This window comes from Plecotus auritus, assembly GCF_963455305.1.
Source record: "Plecotus auritus genome assembly, chromosome: 4".
Taxonomy (NCBI): domain Eukaryota; kingdom Metazoa; phylum Chordata; class Mammalia; order Chiroptera; family Vespertilionidae; genus Plecotus; species Plecotus auritus.
In genome coordinates this window covers 61,578,351-61,606,159 of record NC_137775.1, presented here as the reverse complement: position 1 = coordinate 61,606,159, position 27,809 = coordinate 61,578,351, and the positions used below count along the sequence as shown (strand labels likewise).

The 27,809-nt window shown below is 36.1% G+C and overlaps 1 protein-coding gene across 1 annotated transcript in view; it reads right to left on the bottom strand.

Annotated features, from left to right (window-relative positions):
- Positions 1-27,809, bottom strand: part of TENT5A (terminal nucleotidyltransferase 5A) — a 149,952-nt gene that overhangs the window by 93,823 nt on the left and 28,320 nt on the right. The window lies entirely within an intron of this gene.

Here is a 27,809-nt window from a genome sequence, read left to right as displayed (position 1 = left end):
CCTCACCTCTTACACAGAAAATACCACATTTACTTACTTATACATGCTTGAGTTATATAATGAGCATATTCCACTAAATTCCCCTGCCTTCTGGTTCTTCCAGATGGGCCAGAAGGCTCGGGTGTCCAAAAGCAAGCCGCTGAAGATCACAGGTGCAAGCAGTTAGCAGCAACACATAAAAGCTGGGAGACAGAGCAGGTAAAAGAGATTTGAGGGGCCCTTAAAGTATCTATTACACCGCCTTTGAGTCATCTGAGAATTAAGGGTTGAATCTGTAGTTTAATCAAAGTGAGGATAAATATGTTATCTGACTGGGTACATCCTAGAGAATTCTATTAAACAACACTAACATGGTGAAGAGAAAATCCTATCAAAAACTCCTTTCATTCTAAGGTAGTCAAAGTAGGTAGCAAAAAAAAATGGGAGAGGAATGAAAAATCATAAATGTTATCCTAAAAACTGACTTTTGCCTCAGCCTTAAAGACATTTTTGTCTCCAACTAGAATGATAATCTTGTTACAGTCAGCTTCAAGATTATATTAAGGGTTAGACATTATATGATATCTCTAAAGTCTCAGAAGAGTCATTCCTGAGGCTGCCCTTTTACATTATGTCTATTTGATAACCCATAGAATGAAAAAGGGATATGCTCTCAAATTTACAAGTATTACTAAACTAAGTCAACTTGTTAATACTTGAATTACAATTCAAAATGGCCTTGATAAGAAACACTGCCTTACAAAAACATTCATATGCATTGCGGACATGTGTTAGAATTTGGATAATACACACACACACACACACACACACACACACACACACGCATGCATGCAAGCACAGGAACAATTAAAGTATGTGACAATACCAAACAATGTTCTTAAAAGATGGAAAAAAATTGTTAAGAGGATCCAGAAAGCAGTCAGAGAGAAAGGTAAGAGTTACTCTGGATATAACTTAAGCTCATGCTGCAAAAAAGAAAGGTAGGAGAAATCATTATTACCTTCATATTCCTAAAGGATTATCTTATGACTATAATAACCATGAGAGAATAAAGTAGAAATAAGCCAATTTAATTAAGGCACAGGGGAAAAAAATTCTTAGCTTTTTGAGGTGGTGAGTGGGTTCCTGAGAGTAAAAAGCAGGATCTTTTGGTTTCATCTGGTCACTGGCTAATGATATGGCACAGTTGTCTTCAATTTGCTCCTCGCCATCCTTCTCTCTCAGCTGGCTACCTTCAAGACTGATCTGCAATGAATAACATCAACAAGGCCCCACTCCACATTCTCGAATTACACCCCCAGGCTATGGTGCCTCTGGCTTCCAGTTATATTTCAGCTCAAGCAAAGTGGAGCCTCAGCAGGAGATCAGAGGGAAAGAGTAAAGCAAAGCCAGGGTATTTAATTCCTTGACACCCCTCCCCACAACTCTGCAAGTTCGCCTTGAGTGACATATATTATTTTGAGAATTTTCTTTGAAAAGTACTTTTGAAAAATCTTATATGTTGACACTCTTTGCATTTTGTATATACCTCAGGGTCCTCTATGAAGGCTTTTCTACAGTAATCTTAAGTTTTCTTAGCACAACAGCTCTTTTTATCTTGGATATCTGCATAAAAATGGAAAATATTTATCTTTTAAACTGTTGGTTTAATCTAAACCTGTGTAAAATGTTTTATGGCTTAACATCTTAGTCTTTGTTTAACTTTCTTTCCAAAATAAATATGTCCTGTGGCTCTTTGGTCTCACTTTTACAATCATCAGCTTTCAATATTGGCTTTTCCTCTGTGGAAAGGAATTGGATCTAATTCCTTACAAAACGAAATTTTGAAAAATGTATTTGCCAGCCAGGCAACATTAGCCAAAATGGATGATTCTAGATTTGGCTTCATTGTTCTGGTTCTGGGTCAAAATGGATTTGTCCGGCATCTATTTGGAAAGGGATTAATATGTGATTGGAACATTTTGAAAGGCAAGGCTAGTGACAGTCCTGGACTCGTTCCCTCCAACATCTTGAATCATCATTGCCTGGAGAAGAGTCCATCAATTGCCTCAGAAACTAAAGGAGGTGGTAATGAATGAGTTCATTGTACTGAAGGGTTTTAGAAAAATGGGGACAGGTTGGGAAGGGATGATGAGTGAATTTATGACAGTCTTGTCATATGTGGGAATTCTGCACTGGACATTTTATATTGGTGATATATTTAAGCACCTTGGGTACTGAAAGTACTAGATGTTGAAAGGGACCAACCATGAAAAGATTTCATCTGATTATCATATCCTTCTGTTATCAGTGAAGGTGGAGTTCTTCAGATGCCACAAGGAAAATAATTTCCTCAGACCCCCATGAGGGGATGGTGTTCATGGAAAGCTTATTGATAAGGTAAAATTAAGGGGAGGTTCCCTCCAAAATCCCATTTCTGTCTGTCTCATCATGGAAAAAGTCTAGTCTTGTCTTTAGCATGGCTAGCCCATAGTTTCTGCTCCCTATCAAAGTACAGTCCAGCATCCTGTGTGTGGCATCTGCATAGCCATGGGGAGAGAACAGGTGAGTGCAAGAGTGAGTGTGGGTCAAGGAGCAAGAGAGAGAGAGCAAGTGCAAGCAAGAGCACAAGAGAGAGGGAACTCTTTGGGGATTTTATCCTTCTGAGATTCCAAAGGCTTGCAGGGGCTCCACCCTCCTGACCAATGATCTTTTTCCCAGGCCAGATTGACAGGCAAGTACTTCTCTATCTCAAGAAACTTTACTACTGCTCATGCACCCATATTCCCCTTTGTTTGAACCTTTCCCCCAGAGAGCTGCCAGGAATGGACCAGAGCTTCCCTAGGGAGCTAGAATTAAAGATATAATATTTTCCTTAAATAAATGAAATACTGAAAATATCAATCATCTTTCCTTTTCATAATAAGCAATGTGTATACCTTTCATGAAACATATAGAATGTTGTATTAGGTGGCATTAGGAATATAGAAGAAATCTTGTTCTCCAAGAACCCATAATTCAAACAAATATTTTTATCACAAATCTCACAAGTTACCTTGCACCCTCAAAAAAATATTCTTCACACATACCAAGTACTGAATTGCTGCAAAAAATCAGCCCTCCTACTTGGGTTAGTTGGGGTGGCACATTTAATGTCTCAGAGACACTTACAGCTAGAGCAAACTCTTGTCAGAGTCTCACATGGTTTTAAATGGGGTCAGCCTAGCACATACATCAGTCCAAAAGAAATCATGCCTGGAAGTTTAAATGTATCATGTCCACAGAGAAGATTTATGTATACTACAAAATAGTAAAGAGTTCTAAGAAAATCATATTGATAAAGGAAAGCTTTTAGAACAGTTTAGGATTATTTAAGGTTTATTTTAAAATGTAGTTTGCCTTCATGACTTCGCTATTAATCCTTTAAAAGGCCTCTTTCAACTAATGAACTGATTAAACCATTTAGAATAGGGTTAGATCCAAAAATAAAACCCCAACACCTAAGTTTTAAATAAAAATTATACTGCCCAATTAAATTATTTTACTGTAATAATACTTGGTTAGTATTATTACTCTTTGTAAAATATACACTGGAGATATATCTATATTTTCCCTTACTTAAAAAGATGCAAGTTGATAAAATGAACATACAAAAAGTAAACATGGTGATATTAAACTATTATATCCAAAGATCACTAATCTCACTTGGTTGGGTATTTTTTAAGAAAATGTTGCCCTGACTGGTTTGGCTCAGTGGATGGAGCATTAGCCTGCGAACTGAAGGGTCCCGGGTTCGGTTCCAGTCAAGGGCATATACCTTGGTTGCGGGCACATCCCCAGTAGGGGGTGTGCAGGAGGCGGCTGATCAATGTTTCTCTCTCATCGATGTTTCTAACTCTCTAACCCTCTCCCTTCCTCTCTGTAAAAAAATCAATAAAATATATTTTTAAAAAAAGAAAATGTTAAACAGATAAATATTTCAAAATACATATTTCTAAAACCAAAAAATATACAATCATAAAACCAGAAGAATAACTGTTTTCAGATATTATCTAAACAACTCTGCTACTTTCAATCTTCCATCATTTCACATAAAATATGTTTATTTTTATAATTATATAATAATACGTTTATTTCTTATAATTATATAATAAATTATAAATTTCTTACATAATTATAAAAATATCTTTTCATTCAAGACAACTTGGAAAACACATAAAATAGGTAAAATCTTACCACACAAAATTAAAACAAAGCTATATATCTTACACATTTTATACCAAAACTACTATGTTATACAAAAGGATGGCATAAGGGGACACTTTGAAATAGAGTTTTCTAAGGTTGTTTTCTTCCCTTACTAATTCTTAGGGATCTCCTATATTTCTAATGTTTTAACCATTGGGTTTTCCCCTTCACCCCTGTTAAATAAACTTCTAATAAACTTCTATTTTTAACTCTTCTTTGCTCCAAATAGTATTCCCATTTGCTTACTGCATGGTCACACCCAAATATCTCATGGACATCTCAAATACCCAATAGTGAACTCATCACTTCCCCTCCAAAAATAAAAAAAAAAGCTCCTCATGAGGTCCCTAACTCATGAAATCACAATCTTCCGTTTCAAAGACTAAACATCTCAAAGTCATCTTTCATTCTTTCATTTCCTTTATTCTCCTCTTCTAGTCATTGTTATTATCTTCCACAATACTACACACCCTTTTCCAAATATAATTATAGGGTCAGTCTCAGTAAACAAAGTAAAATGTTGGGTAAAGTGGGACAAAGGAAACTATTTTGTTCATTTTTTCATCCATTCATTTGTAGAGGCACATTCATAGGGTAAGGTGAACATGCAGATGTTGCCACAATTCCACAATATACCTGTCTTCACTTACACAGAGATCCCCATTCTTCTCCATCTGTGGTTTGGCACCTATGGAAATGCTAATTTCATTTTAAAATAAGCAACTTCTTAAAAGAGCCATATTCATTTGCAAACCTGTCTCTTGCCAGATATTCAAAAACAGGTGCAATGGGGCCAGCTACCTCTGAGATATAAACAAAAGGTTTTGTGTATGAGTCAGTGTGACCTTTACTGGCAGAAAACAGGAGAACCAGAGCTGAAAGCAGCAGCTTATGTATTTAGTTAATCCAGCACCATGAATAAGTAGAGTGCAAAAGGTACGTTTTCAGTAAATGTAAATTAAATGTGGGCTTTGTGGCCCTCCTCCTCAATATTCATAGATGAAATGTGTTCTTCAGGTTTAAATTCTCCCTCATGGAGCCATACCTCATTGACAGATGCATTCAAGGGATTATCTGTCAGAGTTCTCTCCAAAAGTTGAGAGCTTCTCACCCAACAAATTTATTACCTATAAAAGTAAATTTTAATGAGTCAAATCTTTCAAATAAAAAAGTAACATTTCTTTTGATAAAGTAATAAAAAAAACCACTCCATTCCTATGCTTGGAATAATTTCAAATAGTGTTTTCTCATGCATTTTAGTGATTCTTCTTTAACTCTTGCGATTTACTTTTTCAAAATAAAATTCTGCTTTAAGAAGTTTTTCCCCCCCCTTTCTAATATCTTTTAGGAGGAAGATTTCCTATTGTAAATGTCCTTTGGCAAATTTCAGAGAATATTAAGCAGTGTTTGTTTTCACTTGTGTATATTAATACTTAGAAATGTCCTCAAAGGTAATGAACTTAACTTGTCTTGGCATAAAATATACAAACTGTGAGGAGTGCAGTCTGAAAGCTCTAGTCTGGTTTTCTGGACTTAATTGAGCAAACAATTTTTCACTTGCAGATTTTTGGCACCAGAGAAGAAGAATTTTGGTAGCATGACATTTATCCCAAAGGAATTCAAAATAGAGTTAATTTCCAGCAGCAGCACTAGGTTCCATTTTGCTTTCTCTATAAATGACGTGCGCGATGTGGAACCCCCTACCCCATTAATCATCTGTTGAAAAAGTGAACAAACCGAATGTATGAATGTGTATATATGTATAAGTTCAAAATGCTCAGGCACATGTAGTATGACACTTCACTGGAAAGAGGCCCATGGTCATCTGAGTACATTTTGTACCATCACTTTGAGTTCTATGAACTGATACTGATGTATCATGAATAACCAGATGCACCGAGGCTTTCTCAGGCCATAATTGTGACAGCCCTCAGAGGTCAATATGTGATAACAGAAAACATTTCTCAAATAAGTCAGACTCATCTTTTTCTTCCTGCTCATGCTGTTGATTTCAGAGTTCTTGTGCTGGGATTGAGACAACCAGAAGACTTTCTGAGAGCCTTCGGTTAGAATTCAGAATACAAAAGCCCTGCTGAGGAATCCTGGGTAGCACCAAATAGGTTTCATTAGAGTTTGAAACCCCAGGAAACTTTTTTCTCTGCAGATTTATGTGAGATGTTATTTTCTCTAGACCCTCTCACAAGAGAAAAGTAAATAATTAGGCTTTCTACCTACATCTTTTGTGATGCACTTAGCAACACAGAAATTTTGTTGAAGGCTTTTGACCAGTGCATATCTTCTCTATTCCAAAGTCATAAATTTATGAGATGTCATTCATTTTTTCAACATAAATATTTTATTGAAAAATTACATACACACAGAAAAATCCTCATTGCGAGTGTGTACAATAAACATACCATGTAGTCACTCACCTCTTTTTTTTTAGTCACTCACCTCTTAATCATTACTCCTCCAAGAGTAACCACTATCCTCATTTAGCTAATACCATAGGTTAGTTTACATGATTCTTGGACTCTTACATAACTAGACTCATAAATTATGTACCCTAATATGTCTTGTTTCTTTTATTTAATACTAGGGGCCCAGTGCACAAATCCGTGCACCTTGAAAGGAACTGTGGGCTGCAAGCCTGCAGTAGGCACAGGAGCAGGTCTCAGCCCATCCTCCGCGCCCCTGCGGGGCCCCGCCCACCACGGCTCCTGGTCCCCTGTCTGCTGGCAGCCCCACTCCTGCCACAGCTCCCATGCGCTGATGGTGCCGGCCCCACTCGGACCTGCTGATGGTGCAGAGCGATTAGGGCTGGAGCCACAGTGGGTGCAAGCAGGGGCTGTTGCCCTGATCGCCCCTCTGGAGCAGGGGGAGGTGGAGAAGCCCTCAGGGGACATTGGGACTGGCAGCCGCCGCTTGCACCTGCTGATGGCGCTGAGTGATGGGGACTGGCACCGGGCTCCGGCAGTGAGTGTGAGCGGTGGCTCTGGAGCCAGCTGCAGGTGCAAGAGGGGCCAGTGCTGGCAGTGGGTGCGAGCAGTGGCTCCAATGCCAGCAGTGGGTGGGAGTGGGGCCAGCGCCAGCAGCAAGTGGGAGTGGTGGGCAGGACCACGGTGCACTGGAGCAAAGAATTTTCAGTAACCACCAGAGGCTCGCCCCAATGACAGTGACCAGCGCCCCGCCTTGGTCTGGCACCTGCTCCACCATCCCGCTGTGGCCAATGCCCACTATGTTCCACACACACCCCCTGGTGGTCAGCGCACGTCATAGCGACTGGTTGTTCGGTTGTTCCACCATTTGGTCTATTTTATTATATAGGATTGTATTTATGAGATGTTTCCTATGTTGTTGCCTATTTTATAGTTCATTCATTCACACTACTGTATAGTATTCCTCTGTAGAAACAGACCACAATGAACCCATTTTACTCATGATGAGTACCTGGGCTGTTTCCAGTTTGGTGTGCCTGTGAATAATGCTGCTATGAACATTCCTGTGCATGTCTTTTGGTACATACTTTTTGGTGCACATTTGTACAGATTTTTGTTGGGAACTGCTGGTGACAGGGTATGCATCAGCTTAGTTTAAATGCCAAAGAGTTTTCCAACAGGTTTTATCAAATTTATACTCCAACCAGCAGGGTTTGAGTGTTGGTGTTTTCAGTGTTTCTCATCATTGCTATTTTGATGGATGGATGGATTGTAAGATCACACCATAGTTTTAATTTGCATTTCCCTGATGATTAGTAAAGGTGAACAATATATATTGGTCGTATACATTGGACATCCTCTTTGTGAAGTTCATATTTATAAGTTTTGTCCATTTTTCAGTTGGGTTTCTACCTTTTTCTTTTATATTCTGGTTACAAATGCTTTGTCCAATATGCATTATACAAATCGTTTCCCATTCTGTATCTTGCTTTCTCACCCTCTTCATGATGTCTTAATAAACAGAAGTCCTTAATTTCAACATAATACAATGTACCAATTTTTTCCTTTATATAATTAGAAATACTTGCCTACTCGAAACATCACAGATATTCCTTTATGTTTTCTTACAAAATATTTTTATTTTATCTTTCATATTTATATTAGTTCTTGTATGCTATGAGGTAATGGTCAAGATACATTATGCCCTACTATTCTTAACTGAGTTATATTGACATTTTTTTTCTTTTTTCTGTATACCTTCCAAAATTCAAAAGGGACCATCCAGGTACAGTCTTTTATATATAAAAAAGATAAAGGGAGAGAGAGGAAAAGAGAGGGAGAGAAAGATAGAAACATTAATGATGAGAATCATGGACCTGCTGCCTCCCACACATCCCACACTGGCTATTGAACCTGCAACCCGGGCATGTGCCCTGACCGGGAATCGAACTGTGACCTCCTGGTTCATAGGTTGGCACTCAGTCACTGAGCCAGCCAGGACAGTCTTGATTGATAATAATTTGATACTATCTGGACAAGGAAAATATCTCTCCGAAATATAGAAACTATGACCTAATTAACATCTAATCCCAAATAACTGTGTAAAGGAAAGCAAAATATTATCATTCAAGTAGAGAACTGTATTTTCCTTTCTAGTTATACAATATCTTTTGAACAAATAAAGCAAGAAAAAAATCTATAATTTTAAGATGATAGAAAAAAATGCATTGGACAAATAATTTAGAGGTCATCTTGAAATTAAGTTGTCCCTGTGACCTGTGAGAGTGTTAGCTGCACCTACACAAATGCTGCCCCCAGGCCCAGGTTGTAAACATCACTAAGTTTTCTTTTGTTGTTGCTTTAACAATCCACATAAAAGTTATCTTCATTTTAATATAAATCCACATATGCCACACTAAATAAATGTAATTTCATACTTCTAGAGTTACACAGTTTAATTTATTATTTACTATTTTATTTACTTACTATTTTATTTACTCTTTGTTATTTGAGATATCAAGCAAGATGTCTGATTCTAATTACCTGGTAGAAAGAGAATATTTTATAAAATATTTAGTCTTGCTTGGCATTGTCTAAAGGAGCTCTCTACCATGATGAAAATGTCTTGCACTGTCATATCCAGTATCTACTAACCACCTGAGGCGACTGAGTACTTGAAATGTGTCTAGAGCAGTGGTTCCCAACCTTTTTTTGGCCACGCTCCACTTAAGCATCTCTAAAATCCTGAAGCCCCCCAACCCCGTGACATATAATTCTTATTATTCAAAAAGTGAACTCCTATTCATGTGGAGGAAGCCTAAAAGGCCATTAACTTGGTCTAAACAAGCTTCTAAAGCACATGGCATCCATGAAAGAGAAAAATAAAAGAACGAAAGGACAGTTGAAGTACTGAGGAAGAAATCACTAAGAAATTGTTAAAAATAATAATAATATGAAGTGATATGAAAAAATAGCAAATAAAGTTTCAAAGCATATAATAGAGAACTGAAATACATAAATATGTCACCATATATATTTATAAATTGTATATGAGGCCCCTAAAATCATAAGAAATACAAAAAATTCACTGTTAATAACTCATTGCTGAATTGTCCCCCTTAAAAATCAAATTGCCCCCCACATTGGGAACCACTGATCTAGAGCATCTGAATTTTTAATTTTATTTAATTTTAATTTATTTAGATCTAAATATAAATTGCCACATATGGCTGTTATATTGATACAGCACAGTGCAGATCTAACTGGTCTCAAACATGTGAATTTTTCAAGGAATTATCCACATAGCAAGATGGAGAATCAATATTGAGTGAAAAGGCAACTAATCTTCCTAACGATTAGTTACAATAGGGATTTTTGCAATTAAGCAACTATTTTCAACCAACAGATGGAATAAACAAGGATTATATTTCCATACACACATATACACATGCATGAAAATTTTTGTCCAGTATGTAAAAACTTCAGTGGCAGATTGGAGGCAGTATACCTTCTTGTTACCAATTACTGTTCTCACTATACATAACCTACAGCTATATTTGCAATATGCTTGGCAGGGTTACCACCACATATTCCACAGGCTGCAAATCAAATACCACCTCTATCCAAGTTTCATGGGTGACAGCAACCTTATTTTTTTTTTAAGGACGTTAATAAAAAATCACTTGAAGAGCCCTGGCTGGTGTGGTTCAGTTGGTTTAGTCTCATCCAATGTACCGAAAAGTTGCCAGTTTGATTCCCAGTCAGGACACATCCCCAGGTTGCAGGCTCGATTTCAGGTTGTTGTGCATACAGAAGGCAACCAATCTGTGTTCCTCTCTCACTGTCAAATCAATTATATATATATATATATATATATATATATATATATATATATATATGCACTAATAAAAGAGAAACATGCAAATTAACCATCACTCTGCTATGCTGAGCCACGCCCACCAGCCAATCAGGAGCGAGTATGCAAATTAACCCAACCAAGATGGCAGCCAGCCACAGAGCTGGAGCAAGAAGGAGGCTTGGGTTGCCCCGGTGGTGGATGAAGCCAAGCTTTCTGCCCGCCCTGGCCAGCCCTGAACTCCGCTCAAAGCTACAAAGTTTCAATTATAGAAGATAAATAAATCCCAACAAAAATGGCGATGGCCATGGAGCTGGAGCAAGCAGGAGGTTTGGGTTGCCTCAGGTGATGGAGGAAGCTAAGCTTCCCACCTGCCCTGGCTGGCCCTGGCCTCCACTCAAGGAGGCGCTGAAAAAAAAGAAAAAAGAAAAAGAAAAAAGGAGGGGCTGGGACCTTGGGTTGCTGGGGGGTGATCAGGCCAGGATGGGACAGCAGGGGCCTTTGGGGGTAAGCAGACCAGCAGGAGGGCCAGTTGGGGGTGAGCAGGCCATCAGTGGGGGTCAGGTGGAGTTGATCAGGACAGTGGGGGGGGCAGTTTGGAGTGAGCAGGCCAGCAGGGGGGCAGTTGGGGGTGAGCAGGCCAGTGGGGAGGGAAGGTGGGGCAAGCAGGCCAGCAGGGGGGGCAGTTGGGGGTGATCAGGCCGGCAAGCAGAGTGGTTAGGGGCAATCAGGCAGGCAGGCAGGCAGGTGAACAGCTGGAGCCAGCAGTCCCAGATTGTGAGAGGGATGTCCGACTGCCGGTTTAGGCCCGATTCCTGTAAACCGGCAGTAGGACTTCCTTCGAGGGGTCCCAGATTGGAGAGGGTGCAGGCCGGGCTGAGGGACACCTCCCCCCCCCCCATGCACAAATTTCGTGCACTGGGCCACTAGTGTGTGTGTGTGTGTGTATATATATATATATATATATATATATATATATATATATATATATACACTTGGAGAAACAACTTCTTGTAATTCGAAAGCAGACTAAAGTGTATTCTGTATCACAAGTTAATGAGCTATTTATTGACATGTCCAATTCATTTTGTAAATATACTTTAATATTGCATACTAAAATAGACTTTATACTTTATTATATTTAATGTATTGATATTGATATATATATCATATACATTTTATCATTATCATTTAATATTCCTAAAATTACTCCTGAAATTATAATCTATTTTCTATTATGCAACTAATTTTACATTATAAGGCTTATACTGCATTATATTTGACAGAATTTAAATGAATTTTAAGTATTAATACTCAGCTTCAAAATTATTTTTCTGATTAGAAAATGTATCTTCTAAAACAGCAATAAGGCCAAATTTACAACAAGGATGATTCTTGCTACAAGAAAATAATTATTATATCCATAAGAATATTCTCTTTAAGGAGAGTAAATGAAAGGTTGTTTCATTTTGTATTGCATTGTTTAGCAAGATAAGGTGCTCTGTTTTTCCAAAAAGGAACCTACATCCAATAAAAATTTTTAAATCCTCAAAATCAATAGTTTTAATATTACAACTCCTCTTTTATGCAACCAAATAATCATGTTTATTTAGCAGCTAAAAGAAAAAAGTATAATAATTAATTTTTTTATTGGTTCCTTTAAGGGTACAAAATGTAACTTACAATCACCTGTGTCAATCCTCTCTGTGCCAATCCTGCTTGCCCCCTTGAGCATTATGAAACTACTCTCTAGACTGACATCTCCGTCCCAGGAAGCGGACTTACTGGAGGCGAAAACGGGAGGCTCCAATTAGCAAGGACAGTTTGCAACTCCTTTTTTTTCTTAGTGAAAATAATCAGTTATGTCAGTAGATGATATTCATTTACGCAGTCAGGCAGCCAATCAAGCCTTATCAGGGGTAAGTATCACCCATTAGAGTTTGGCTATTCAGTTAAATAGAAAAATGTCATTTCACTTATACCTTTATTGATGAAATAAGATTTGGAGTACTCAGTTTGGAATAAACCTTCACATTCCATGCAGTTCCATGGTGAAAGAACAAGGAAAGAAAATGAACAATAAAACCATTCTTTGTCACTAAATATATGACTATGAAGATTACTTTAGCTGCAAAATATACACAGAAATTTTGGGATTTGAATAAAAATTGGAGCACAGATAAGCAACATCTTTGATTCAGTTCAATAAAAACATGAATATCTTTCTTCCTTGCTTAATTTGGCATTATGTATCATAAAGATTCATAAAAATTTTTTATATGATTTATTTTTATCTTCATGAATCTTCCCTAAGAAAACAACCCAAAAGATAAAGTTATATTATAAAGTTGTATGTTACAGAGTTAGTTAAAATAGTGAAGATTTACAAACTTTACATTCAACAATAGGGGAGTAAATGGGTACATTTTGGAAGATCCTTTCAGATTTACATAAATTTATTTACATAAAAATATTTTTAAATTATGCTTATAAAGACCATGCACAAGTGAATGCATTTATTGTGATCTTCAGAGTAAATATATGAGAACCAAAGCAGTTAAATGGTCATTAAATAAGAACTAAATAAGAGGTAGACTTCAAGTAAATAAATTTATAGAAAGCTAATCTCAGAGATTATTGATAGGTAATAGAAAAATTATTGATAGATTAATAATTAAATAGATAAACTGATGATAAATATATAGAGATAGGTACATATACTAGTAAGTGTAGATACTATCATAAACATTTTTATGGAAAGTACAAAGGGAAGACAATATCATTTATATATTATAGTTATAATTATGTAAAATGCAAACATAATATACTGTAAAATATACAAAAGAATAAGAATGGTTGTTAACAGGGTACAAGGATTATTTTTATGCCATTAAAGTAATTTTTTGAAAAGAAAACAAAAAAGAATTGGTTTCTCCCATTTGCTTCCTTCAGTTAAAGCCTTTTAGTTGCAACATTTTCCCCATTGGCTATACATCCCTATAGAACTAACTATACCAAGGGTTGACACATTTTCCTTTGGAGAGAGATTAAAGGTTCATGTTATCTCTACTGGGTGATTAGATTTGTGATATCCTGATTTTACAAATGAGAAACTGGGTTCAGAGAAATTAAGTGCCTGTCACCAAACCCCAGCATTTTCCTCTCTTGCACCAAAATCGTTAGTGAGCAATAAAATATTTACTAACCATTAGGTAGGAGAAACTCAGTAAACTTCAAAATCACTTCAAAAATCACTGTTTTAACTTGGTTCTCTCCAGTTTTGCTTTTCCCTGTCAACAATCATGTTCTCCTCATTGCCTCACACATAATATGCAACCCACTCTCTATTTCACAGAGCAATTTTCTCTGCCCCTAAATGTGCGTGCACACATTTTTTGATGAACAACAATCCACACTCTTTAAAGGCAGTTTAGCACCCAGGTATTATACCCAGGCCTGCTCCCTTCAGCTAAGTTGTTCAAATTGCCTTTTTGTCTGCAGTACTCTTCCTGAGCAGAATGATGATAGAGTTTATCTGAAGTAAACAAGGCTTTAATGACAGCCACCTCATCTCCAAACAAGAACATATCTGAATCAACATGAGATTTTCCCAAGATTTCAACTCACTTGAAGCTCCCTACTCCTATCCTAAGGATCGCCACCATGGTAAGCCCCTTAACTACTAAGACTATATTACAGGTAAATTGAGGCTGAGAAAAAGAGTTGAGAACTACTGACTTCATATCACTTACTCAGCAATCATCAGGAGTTTATCGGTCTGACTCTTTTCCAGCCTTAGCTGGCTTCTTTTGTAGCACCCTAAATGTGGATGACAACCACCACCCCCCCCCGCCCCCCCCCCCACACACACACAGAATGTGCTACATTCAACAATCCACTTTGTTTTCACTTAATTTGCTTCAGTGATGAGCGCCTCTGAGTTCTAGAAACCTCCTTCTCTGCAGGACATTTCTAATCTAGTAGCCCCCCAACACTCACTCCCAAACTGTCACCTCCAACTCAATGCCACACTTCCAGCTCCTCCTGGGGTCTCTCTTCTTTATAAACTCCCCCGACAAGTCAAATTGCAATGACAATTGAATCCATCATGTTCTTGATAAAATGTTGAGAGAACTTGATTTAGGAATGCTAGATCTAAGATAAAAATCAGATAATCTTTACACTAGGAGAGAATGTCATCAGTACTCTAGAAAGGAGCATTTTTGTCCCTCAAACTAGAGAGGTTTCTTCTTCCCAGAAGGTATCTTTCTTTCTAGAGATCAGAATGAGATGTGATCTGATGAAGATTACAGCTAAAAACTTATTTTTAAAAAATGATCAGGTAATGAAATCCTGGCCTGTCATGTAAATATCTGTGATAATCAAGGAAACTTGTGTGATTCTGGACCCCACAGGCTGATGAGTTATACTTAAATTATTTGGGGTAAAGAAGAAATAAAAGTATCCTGGAAATTTCTCTACCTCCAAAGGAAGCCTTAGCCAGCAAATCCCATTAGTTTGTAATTAAATTATTCATCTGATATTATCAGCATGCAAATAAGTTGGGAGATGGAGCTTACTTCAGTGCAGTCAAAATCCTCAATTATACCAGAATTCAAATACAGTAGTCTCCCCTTATCCCCAGAATATACATTCTAAGACCCCCAGTGGATGATGAAACCAGTGGTAGTATCAAACCAGATATATGCTATGTTTTTTTCCGATAATACATACCTATGAAAAAGTTTAATTTATAAGTTAGACACAGTAAGAGATTAACAATAACTAAAAATAAAATACAACAATCATAACAATATCTTACCTAGTAATAGACAAACATGTAAATTGACCGTACCTCCTCTACTCCCACAGCCAATCAGAGTGACTATGCAAATTAACCCAACAAAGATGGTGAGTTCATTTGCATATGCAGGTGAGGAGTGGCCAGGAGGGGTGGGACGCCTTCTATGAGGGGGAGAGGGGTGGCAGAGGGAGCTATAGGAGTGGTGCTCTGGACAGAAGCGAGGACTTGCCGGCTCCTGGGCAGCTGGGAGTGAAGCCAGGGGAAGGAAGGCCTATTCTTGCATGAATATCATGCAACGGGCCTCTAGTATTATAATAAAAGTTATGTGAACATGGTATCTCTTAATATAGCTTATTGTACTATACTACCCTTCTTGTGATGATGTGAGATGATACAATGCCTATGTGATGAGATGAAGTTTGGTGAATGGTGAAGGCATTGCGACATAACATTAGGCTACTACACACACGTGTTAATTGAACACAAGCACTGTGATACCACGGCAATTGATCTGTAAACCAAGATAGCTACTAAGTGACTAATTGGCAGGTAGCATATACAGTGTGTATATGCTGGATAAAGGAATGATTCACGTCCCAGGCATGATGGAGGAAGCCAGTTTGAGATTTCATCATGCTACTTAGAATGGTGAAATAAAAAAGTTATGAATTACTTATTTCTGGAAATTTCTACTTAATATTTTCAGACCACAGTTGACCCTGGGTAACTGAAAGCAGAGAAAGTATAACCATGGATAAGGGGGAACTGCTGTAAACATAACCTTTAATTAACTTTCTCTCTCTTTCTTTTACTTCCTTCTTTCCTCTTCCCCTCCTTTCTTCCTCTCTGCCCCCACTTCCTCGCCATTCTTTCCTTCTTTCCTTTGTCTCTCTCTTCCTTCCTTTCTGCCTGTTTTTTAAACAAAATACTTAAATGAAGAGAGAGAACAAAAAAATAATATCAGGGACTAAAATATAAAAATAATTGTAACAATATAACGCCTATGCAGTGCCCTGAGGTTAGTAGATTCTGGCGGAGCCTTTTTCCCTCAGCTTTCTTCAATGCTTTTCCACGGAATGCAATTTTAAATTGAAAACTTCAGAGCCTGTAGGGTCCAGAATCACACAAGTTTCCTTGATTATCACAGATATTTACATGAAAGACCAGGATTTCATTACCTGATCATTTAAAAAAAATAAGTTTTTAGCTGGATATGTCAACTACAGTTTTCCTGAGATTTATAGAACCTTTAAGAATGATGAAAACTGTGTTCCAACTCAAATGCCTGCTTGAATCACCTTATGTAATTGCATAAGAAACACTCTCATGAGAGAGCAGAGCCAGATGTTTGGAGAAAAACTTTATTTAGTGTGATTTTACATTGTTAGGGTGTTTTTCATCGAAATAGTATCCAGAAATAGATGTTTTGAAGATATAATGGCTTAGCTGGGAAAAGCAAGAAAACTAACTGCTAAAACTAGTTCTTAGCAATATTTTTCAGTGGAGGAAATGTTTTTAATATTTTTTAGGAACTTGCTCAAATGAAGACGAGCTAACAAATTTCAAAAAGAAAACCTGAAATAATCTCATATATAGTATTTCAGATTCAATATTTATCTCACTAATACAGGTGGATGAGATAGGTATTAACCATTATAGAATGTACCATGAAACAGATTTTAAACATCTTTGAAGAAAATAGATTCAATTTTTCAGAGACACTCAGGAGGAGTTTTAGTAAGTAAGCTCCTCACTCCTATCATTCCTGCCCAGAATTTAATTGAAGGTTTTAACTGTGCCAGTCAATGACTTCCTCCATCAGCTCATTTACTCTAAGAGTTTGAATTTTTGGTGCCTTTGCTGGTGCCTATTTCTTACTTCTGTCCAGGTACACCTGTCAGATAAATAATAACAGTGGCCAGAGCGATCAGAACAGATCCAGCTAAATAGATTTGTGTGCTGCTTTGCCACAATTTATTGGAGGTGGAACAGAAATGGAGGCAGTTAGTAATAAGCAGACCACTTGCTTAGATTCTGTGCATCTTGTTCCCTGATCATCACATGGTGTACTTTTAAACATTTATGCTACTGTGGGCAAATAAACAAAACACGGTACATCACATCCCCATTCTGCAAATGTGATGATTTTATTAGTATCATGAATGTGGTGAGGCAGAAGGAAAAGGTTCAGACCTTAGTACTCGTTTTGGAAAACTCCAGCACTATCCTTCAAAATATATAGAAGACTCCTTTATCCACTAACATTAAAATTATTCTATTGTTTTTCCATTTAAAAATATGGTTTTAGAAGTTAGAACTTAATAATTTTGTTTCTTTTTCATATCTCAAAACATTTTACAAACAAAATTCTAATTTAATTTTAAAACTTTAAGGGGAAAATAAAATTCAATTTATAGAAAGTTGTTTTGCAATCAACTTAATAGAAATTAGTCCCTTCTCTAAAGTAAAAATGCTAAAAATAGTAGCAGTAAATTTTCTCTAAGTATTAGAAATTGCTCTCTTAAAACCCATAATTTTTTTAAAAATTTTAAAATCTTCACATGAGGATATGTTGTGGGTGTCTTTTTTTATTGATTTTTTTTTAGAGCAGGAGGAAGGGAATGGGGGAGAGAGAGAGAGAGAGAGAGAGAGAGAGAGAGAGAGAGAGAGACAGAGAGAGAGACAGAGAGAGAGAGAAACATTGATGTGAAAGAGAAACATGGATCAGTTGCCTACTGCACATGCCCCTACCAGGGATGGAACATGAAACCCAAGCATGTGCCCTGACCTCAAATCAAACCAATGGCCCTTGGGTGCATGGGACCAAGCTCTAACTGATTGAGCCATACCAGTCAGGGCAAAACCTATATATTTTTTTTAAAATAAATTAATTAAACTTATGGTAGCAACTAAATATATATATTTTAAATTATATAATCAGCAAGTGTTTATTACAGAGAACAAGAAAATAAAAATAAGCAGTACATGTATTTATACTAAGCTTTGTTTTTCTCATTTGTAAAATCAGGCAAATAACATGTACTACTGGGTTCTTGGGAATAGATAGATAGATAGATAGATAGATGATAGATAGATAGATAGATAGAGACAGACAATCTGATGAGTCTGGTGATAAGTGTGTACATTTGTGTGACAAATATTATGCAACAATCAATATACAAAACATTTCCACCACCTTCCAAAAGTTTCCTGGTACCTCATTGCAAACAGTCAGCCTCGCTAATCAAAGCCTCAGACCACCATTGCTCTGGTTCTTTCTCTCTAAATTAGATTTGTTTCTTCTAGATTTTCACATAAACTGAATATGCACTCCTTTGTGTTTGGCCTCTTTGGTTCACCATAATTCCTTTGGGATTCATCAATGATATTGTGTCAATCAGTAATTCTTTTCTTTTCATTGGTGAATAATCTTCCATTATAGAATATACCAACATTTGCTTATTCTTTCATTATTTGAAATTTTGTGTGGACACATAACTTCATTTCCCTAAGGCTAACTATTGAGTAGAATTGCTGAGTTGTACACTAAATGTATGTTCAATTTTATGTGAAAATGCCAAACCATTTTCCATAATGGTTGTTTCATTTTATATTCCTACCAAGACTCTATGAGATCTCCACTTCCTCCACATCTTTTCCAACACTTGCTATTGTCAGTCTTTTTAATCTTAGTCATTCTACTGAGTATGTAGTGGTATCTCACTGTAATTTTAAGTTGCATTTTTTAATGACATTTCCAATGATAGCTGACCAACATTTAGCTTCTTTTCTGAAGTGTCCAAATAATTTGTCATTTTTAATTGGACTATTAGTGTTCTTTTTTTTCTTTATATACCCTGGACACAAGTTTTATTGGATATATGTATTGTTAATATCTTCATCTAGTCTGTGGCTTGCCTTCTAATTTTCTTTATAAGAACAAAAGTTTATAATTTTGATGAAATCCAATTTATCAATTATTTTTATGGTTTATCCCTTTTAAATGTTTGATGTAGGAAATCTTTACCTATTCCATTTTTATGAGAAATGTACACTATCATTTTTCTAGAACTATTATACCTTTAGGTCTATAATTCCCTTGTGAATTGATTTACATATATGATAAATGTGTGTCATATTTCTATCAGCTTCATGTGTCTTCATATGAATATTCATCTCTGTTGAATCGCCTACTTTTTCCTTATTCTACTACATTGGTAGCTTTGTCAAAAATCAATTTATCCTTTGTGTATATGCTTATTTTTAGACTCTGTTCTATTCTCTCTTGCTTTATATGTCTCCCATTTTACCAAAAACTCATAACAATGTAGCTTTGTGTTGGCTACTCTAGATTGCTGACATTTTCATATAAATTTTAGAAACTGTTTCCCAACTACTATAAAAGAAAAAGAAGATCTACTGAAATTTTAATTGGGATAATGCTGAATTTATACTTTAATTTGAGGAGAAATGAGACTTCTACATCTTTATTAATTTTTTGAGATCTCTACATCTTTATTAACTTTCTATCTTCTTTATTTAAAACAAAGAATGGAGTGTTGAAACCTCCAAGTATAATTGTGAATTTGTTTATTTTTTCCTTTCAACATTGGTTTGAATATTTTGCAGTTCTATTATTTGGTGCATAGACATTTATGGATTGTATGTCTTGAATTTACACCTTTATGATTATGAAATATCCCCCTTTATTCCTAGTAATAATCTTCATTCTAAAGTCCATTTATTTTATATGAATACTAGAAGCCCGTTGCACAAAGATTCATGCAATAGGCCTTCCTTCCCATGGCTGCTGGCACTGGTTTTCCTCTGGCACCCGGGACCCAGGCCTTCGCTCCGGCCACAGTGAAGAAGCCAAGCCTCTTCAGTCTTCAGTCTTCATTCTTCAGTCGTCAGTCTTCAGTCTTCAGTCGTCAGTCTTCAGTCTTCAGTCTTCAGTCTTCGCTTGGGCAGGAGCCTTCAGTCTTTGCTCTGCACCTGTGTATGCAAATTAACCCACCATATTTGTTGGGTTAATTTGCATATTCACTCCTGATTGGCTGGTGGTCGTCACGGAGGTATGGTCAATTTGCATGTTTCTCTTTTATTAGTGTAGATACTTACAGTGCACCATAAGTGCCTTTTAAAAATATCTCATTTGTTCATCATAAAAATATTACAAAGAAAGCATTATCAACACCATTTTAGGGATGTGGAAAATTGACTCAAAGAAATAAAATACCTTGACTAATATCACACAACTAGAAAGTTACAAATTTTCAATTCAACCTAATCCACATTGGCCTTATTCCACAGCCTCACCTGTTACACACATCACTATCCTGCTCTTCGACTGACTTGCTGTGATCTATAGGCTTTTCTTACTTTTTCATATCAACATAGAGATCACATGGCTTGGCTTAGCTTATAATTAATAGATTTCATTATTAACTTTGTGAAATAAGAAATACTTAAAGGTAGTAAAAGAGTATGCTGGAGGATGAGAAATAGGGAGTATCAATCATTCTTAGGTAATAGTCCTTGGAAAAAGACAAGTATTAAATTTGGATTGGATGAAGATACACTGTCAGTCATAAGCTGCTTAAGTGGCACTTATAAAAATAACAGTAAGTGACTATAGAAAAAAATCACGGGGAATAAAAAGACTAAACATCTGGAACAAAGCTCTATTTCTCTATGTCAAGAAAAGCTCTATCTCAAGACAACATTCAGTCTAAAATTGATGAGGACTTTGGGCATTGAAAGAGAATGAAACATCAGCAATTCTAAGTCTGAGTTTTTGAATGAACTGTCGGCTATGAGAAAATATTTAGTCATAGGAGTTCAGATGATGCTGAAGCAATCAATGCAATTGTCATTATCAGCGGGTGACTAGAGTCTGACGTCAGTAACATGACATCCTAGGAGCATAAAGATCCATTCACTACGGAAGTCAGAGTTAATGCATATACACAAGCTATGCTATTTTTTGGATTATTCTGCTACTCTCCCAACTGTATAAACATAGTCACCTGCAATTGCAGACTCCAATTTTTTATCCTTGGTGATAATATTTGAAGCAGAGATGACATAAGCAAATTTGCAGAAGATGCGTTAGCATGGAGTTGTAAATCCAAGGACAGCATAAGGGGAAGGTCTAAACTCTCCAAATAATGAGCAGTAATGTAATGCATACTTACCTCTGAACTGAATTAAAAAAATATTTTTAGACTGGATTTCCCACAAGATGACTTTTTTAAATGTCATTATCAGTACATCATAAGTTTAAAATCATAAACCACCTTAATTAAAGTTGGAAGGTAAAGCAGCTTTGGGTCTTTTCCAAAATTCTATAAGATGAGCTAATTTTTTGTATCCAATATTTCAGATTCATCTGAGGGAGGAGAGATGGTTATATAAATTTTTAAAAGGACCAAATTTAAATAGCAGAAGAGTGCATTTTCCTTTAAAGTTATCTTCACAACTTTTGGTATACTAATATACTAATAATAATATACTCCTGAAACTACTTCTAGAGTATAATTAAAATATACATATAAATGCAAAGTTTTTCCTCTAATTGTCGTAATAGAGAAGCCAGCCCATTAACTTCTGTAGTATTTCAGGTATGTAATTAAATGCATAAAATAATAAACCTGATAAAACTGTATACTATAATCACACCATATACCTTTCTCTTAGTGAGTTCATATGACTTTATGTTTACATTTTATATGTAAAATATATTTTGTGTTGCATATAAGAGACAACAAAGATGATCTCCATACACCGAGCTACTTGCCTAGGACCAAATATTTCAATTGAGGACTGATATTTCTCAGTATTTAAATGTTTTCCATGTTTCTCATATCCTTAAATAGCTTCATTAAGAAAAATAGCATTTTACAGTAAGCCAAGTTTCATCATCATTAAAGTGACCTATGTAGTAAGAAAGATGGGTAAGACAAAAGTTCACTGCTCCCATGACACACAAGGAAAGAGGAAAGTATGTATGATGGCTCCTGCAGAATACATGAGAACATTTTCCTTAGAGACAGTGACACCTGTAACTCCTAGAACTGACATCCAGAAGCCCTTCCATCTGTGCCACTGGCTCACTGTGTTCCTTCAGGACAGTCACCATGGTCTTCATTTTGAAATTTAAATGAAAGCACAGTTAATAATAACACATTCTATATGTGATACCATTAACTGTTCCCCTTGTTAAATAAAAACTGGGTGGCATGTGGAACATGATTGAAAACTGTTCACAGAACAGTCTATCAACCTTATTTTGATGCTTGATATAAGAAGACATTTGGGAAAAATAGAAATTATTTTAAACTGAAGTAGTGAGACAATAAAATTCCATTTTTGGTCAGTTTTTCATCATTATGGACAGATGTTAAATGTAACCTCCTTTGTGGTACAATCAAATCGCTACTGCTTGCTATATATTCATGGAGGCAATTTTTTTCTAGTATCTTAAGGGAGAACATCCATCATTAACTCCTGTAACTTACCTTATAATCTAATAACTGTCCTCAATAAAGATTAGACTCAGTATGGGGATGATTTCAAAGTTTGGCACCCTGGAATAGCAGATACTCTAACCCTCCTAGTTTCTAAGAGGCTGCTTTAAAGAACTTTAGCAACCCCAAAGTCAGTGCAAAATAAATAGATAACGTGTATGTAAAGGTATAGATATAAGGTCATTTCTAACCCTAGCTAGAAAGGACTTCAGATCATTTCCTCCAACGACAACAAAAAAGTTGTTGTTCAAGAAAAATTCTTTTGTAATAATGCCAAAATTCCATGTGAGCCTCACAACCTTTCATTTAGCTCTGTGTGTCTGTTTGAACATATCTATTAAATGTACAATAGAAAATCAATTTAACTCAAAAGAAAAAAGATAGAGATTTGTTGCTATAATGGATTACCAAAATGGATTTTCTGGACATATAAACATTTACAATCAAGAAGTCTCACAATAAAAAACAAGTGCCAGATCAAATGGCTTCATTTTAGCAATATTAACCAAGGGAGTTTCCATTAATCACCCAGTTAGGGTTATAACACACACACACATACATTAATTACATTTATGGAAAAGTAGCTAATATGAGAAAAATATAATTTAATGTTTTACTGATCCAGAACTATCAATTCAAATAAATGAAGTAGAAATTTTAAAAATTCTAAGTTAAGCTTGAATAAAATCATGCCACTTGAGTAGTTAAAATCAGTTTAGTATTAGGAAATTTTTCATAAGAAAAGTGATATCTCAACTGGTAATTTCCAATTGCAATTAAAATACTACAGCTGGAAAAATATACATATTGGAATTCATAAAATTCCCATGAAAACGAGAGAGGAAATCTTTTCCCAGCTTAAAGTAAATGTGGAAAAGACATTAGGTACTGTCATAATCTAAACTGAAGCCTGGTATCTTTACCCTATTATTAATGTGGAAACAGTGACTTAACAGGTAAAAACAATTGCACAATAGCACTCTTCAGCTTGTAAAATACTAGACGGTAAGCATCCAAAAGAAGCATTAAAATAAAAAAATGATATTAGCATGACTACATAGGTGACATTTATATAATTATTCTTTACAAATATGAAAGAGGAAGTGACAGGTCAAAACAAAAGAAAGTAAATGTCCCTTGAAAAATAAGAACTTGCTGATACATAAGATAGAAAGATCAGGCCCATTAATATGTAACCATAAAATATGTGATACACATTTTTGGTTAACATACTATGAAAGCTTGGATGAAAAAGCCATTAATTAATTTCTTAATAACTCCTACTATACATCTCGCAGGCATCTAGAGAAAAGTTATTTTTAATCTTTATAAAAATATCTTGAACTCTGAAGTAGGAAGACACCACAAAGGAAAGATTAATAACTTATGAGTATGTGAATACTGCCTAATAAACCTAGTCATGAACATCCCCAAACAAGGAAAAAAATAGGAACACAAAACCACATATTTTGGATGACCTCTTTCCTAAACCTCAGAGAGTTAGTGGAAAGAAAAAAATGATTTAAAAAAAGAAAAACTTTTAAAAATTGAGTCATGGAGCTGACTTTCAACTGTAAGGAATTTTTTCTTTCCTCTAGTAAAAACAATTTATTTATATTTTACACAATGCCCTATACATAAGACTATTTTATTCAACTTTTGCATATTCCTTTCATTTTCCTTATTCTACTGCTATCCTCCCTGTCACCAACCTATGGATTAGCTATAATAACTTTGAAAGTTAACAGGAGTTTCACTTTGAGGGTAGGATTGGAGGAGATGATCATTTAATAATGTCTAATGGTAGGTCTTTATGTTATCACCCAACTGTCAGTCTCCTCCAGTAGGCTGGGATTTCTGGAAGAAAACTCATCTAATTTCTTTATATTCTTTAGCTGGCAAGTACTCAAAAATGCTTTTTGAGTACCTATTTCTTTATTTTCTAAAGACTAAATACCTAATATTCTTCTGATTATATGACTAAAAAAAATCATGTGTTCTAAAGCTGCCTAACTTTTCCCAACCATTCTTTTCTACTACACACCATTTGTGAAGAATTGGCAGCTGTTTGATTATCAAGACTTACCTATACTCCACCAACCTATTCAACCGAACAATTTTGATGTATCTCATTTTGTTGTAAGGAGTACCCCAAAAGACTGCCAAACAGGAAAAAGTTGCTGGACACACTATTGAGATAATTCTTCCTGAGGAAGTACCATTAGCATTTTACTAAAAAACTTCGAGTTTTAAAAAGGGACCAACACGGTAGAGAAATTCTCTTTTTTAACAGTTTGCACATTGGTATGGGGAAACAAGATGTCCCAACAGGAAGGAGACGAGAGACCTGGGGTTGAAAGAGATCTGAGCACACATAAAAGTAAACACAGGTGTTTTTTTGGTCCTGGAAGCCCCTTGTCAGCAGTTGTCTGTTACAATTTCCATCCAATGCACATTCAAAATGTCTGTGCAGATCGGGACCCTCTGCTAATCTCATCTAAAAGGCAGAATTCCGTGACTCCTCGGTGTCTCAGAAAATGGCTCATTGCTAGATGTATCAAGAAAGTGTGGGATAACTTTAGACAGAATTTTACAGAGGATTGAATCTTTTTTATTGAATGATCATTTTTATAGCAAAATACATTTGACTTTGAAATGAATATTTTCAGTAAAGGGAACATGGAGTGCTTAATCACATATAATTAATCATATATAATTAACAATGGGTCTGCTATATAGGTGATGAGATCATGTAGGCAAATGCATAAAGGCCAGAATCTGTTTCCAAAGTTGAGTCAAACCAAGGACCTATCATGAATTTCCCACTTCAGAGAAATCTGTGAAATTGTTTTTTTGGGGTCTGATAGACCTGAGTATGAATTGATACAGCCTTTTATGAACTCTGAGATCTTGGAGAAGCTATTTAGTCACTATGAACTCACTTTACCCATCTGGAAAAAGAAAATAGTATTCATTCCAAAGGGTTATAGTAAGAATTAAATGAGATTAAAAAAGGAAGCAGGTTAAAAAAGCCATTTGCCAAAATACATATAGTAAGATTTTTCTTCCCTCCCTTCTTTCCTTCCTTTCCTTGTTTTTCAAAAGAAAAAAATCTATATGTGGCTATATGTATTGAGCATCACAGGGGCTTTGGGGAGCCACAAGTGGTCTGGTTTGTCTAAAGCCTTGGGCCTTTGCTTTGTTGCCTATAATATAGAAACAGAGACTGCAGAAGAATATGAATGTTTGGGTATATATTGGGAGACAAGGAGTAAGAAAGTACTTTTGAGAACCTCCCTTTCTCTCTTGTGTCATTCATTTCCCTGCCCCCTGGATCATTCCCCTCAGCTTATAAAACACCCTATTATTTCTCCCATCTTAAAACAACTCTTACTTCTCACTACAACAGCTACTGTCTATTTCTAAATTCCCCTTTATAGCCAAGTTCTTCCACGTGACATTGTATTTATTCTCTCTCTCTCTCTCTCTCTCTCTCTCTCTCTCTCTCTCTCTCTCTCTCTCTCTCTCTCATTCCTCTACACTCATTCTCTCCCTAATCAATGCTAGTAAAGCTATTTTACCACTACTCCACATAAATTGCTGTCATGAAAATTGCCAATAATTGTTATTTTGCAAAATCCAGTGGTGAATTCAAATACTCATCTTGGTCTTGGTAACATTTGACACCATTGATCACTCTCTTCCTCTTGAAAAAAAAATGTCTTCCTTTGACTCCCAGGACACTCCACTCCACCAACCTATCCCTACACTCCACCTGGTTTCCATCCACATCACTGGCTGCTCTCTCAATCTTCTGATTTGGTTTCTCCTCATCTCCTAACATTTTACAGTTTACAAGACCCAGGATTCTGTTCTTGATCCAGTCTCCTGTATCTTTTATCAGTGATGCCATTTAGTTTTGATATTAAATGTCATATATATATAGGCTTATAACTCCAAATTTATATCTCTGACCCAAATTCCTCCCCTGAGATTCAGATCTTTTATACCTAAATGCCTGCTTCTAGCATCTCCACTGTATCTGTAACTTAACATGATTAAAACCTAATTCCTGGTCTACCCCCAAAACTGCTTCTCTACAGTTTCTCATCTCAGAGGATGGCAATTCCAGTATTTCAGTTGCTCAGGTTGAGTCCTGTTTGATTCCTCTCTTCCTTTCACTCCTGACATCTACTCCATAAGCAAGTTGTCTTGGCTCCATCTTCAAAATATATCTCTAGAATCTGATCACTCCTTACTACCTCCACTGCCACCACCCTGGCCCATGCTGTCATCAATTTCTCAGTTTATTTTAATAGCTTCCTTCCTAGTTCCGTAGCCTCCCTGGAATGTGCTTTCCAGAAGCCAGAGGGATCTTTTTAAAACACTGTTTGCTTAAAACCTTTTAGAAATTTCCATTGCACTTAAATTCAAATTCAAAGGATTTACCAAGGCCCCATGTGATCTGGCCACAATTTGTGTGTATATGCATGCGTGCACGCACACACACACACACACACACACACACACACACACACACACAGGGCTGATGCTTGATCCTCCTTCCTTGTTTTTATTTCTCCTTATCATTACATAATTTTTTTACTTATTTTTTTTAGTGTCTTCTTCCTCACACGTACACAAGAACATAAACTCTGAGGACTGTTTATTTGTTCTACTCACTGATGTATATCCTTTGTGTTTAAAACAGTGCCTGGCATATAGGAGATGCTCTAAAAAGATGTAATGAGTAAATTAATGAATTTGTTGTCATGGGAGCTCTACGTGTTTTAATATCTGATATACCTGGTCATGAAAAGCAATGATACCCTTTTATCAGCACATCACAAATGAAAACTTTATAAAATGAGAATAAAATTACTGACTAATTAAACTGTTTCATGTCTTAGTTATTCCAAAAATGTTTCTCATTAAGCCAAATGACCCAAGCACCT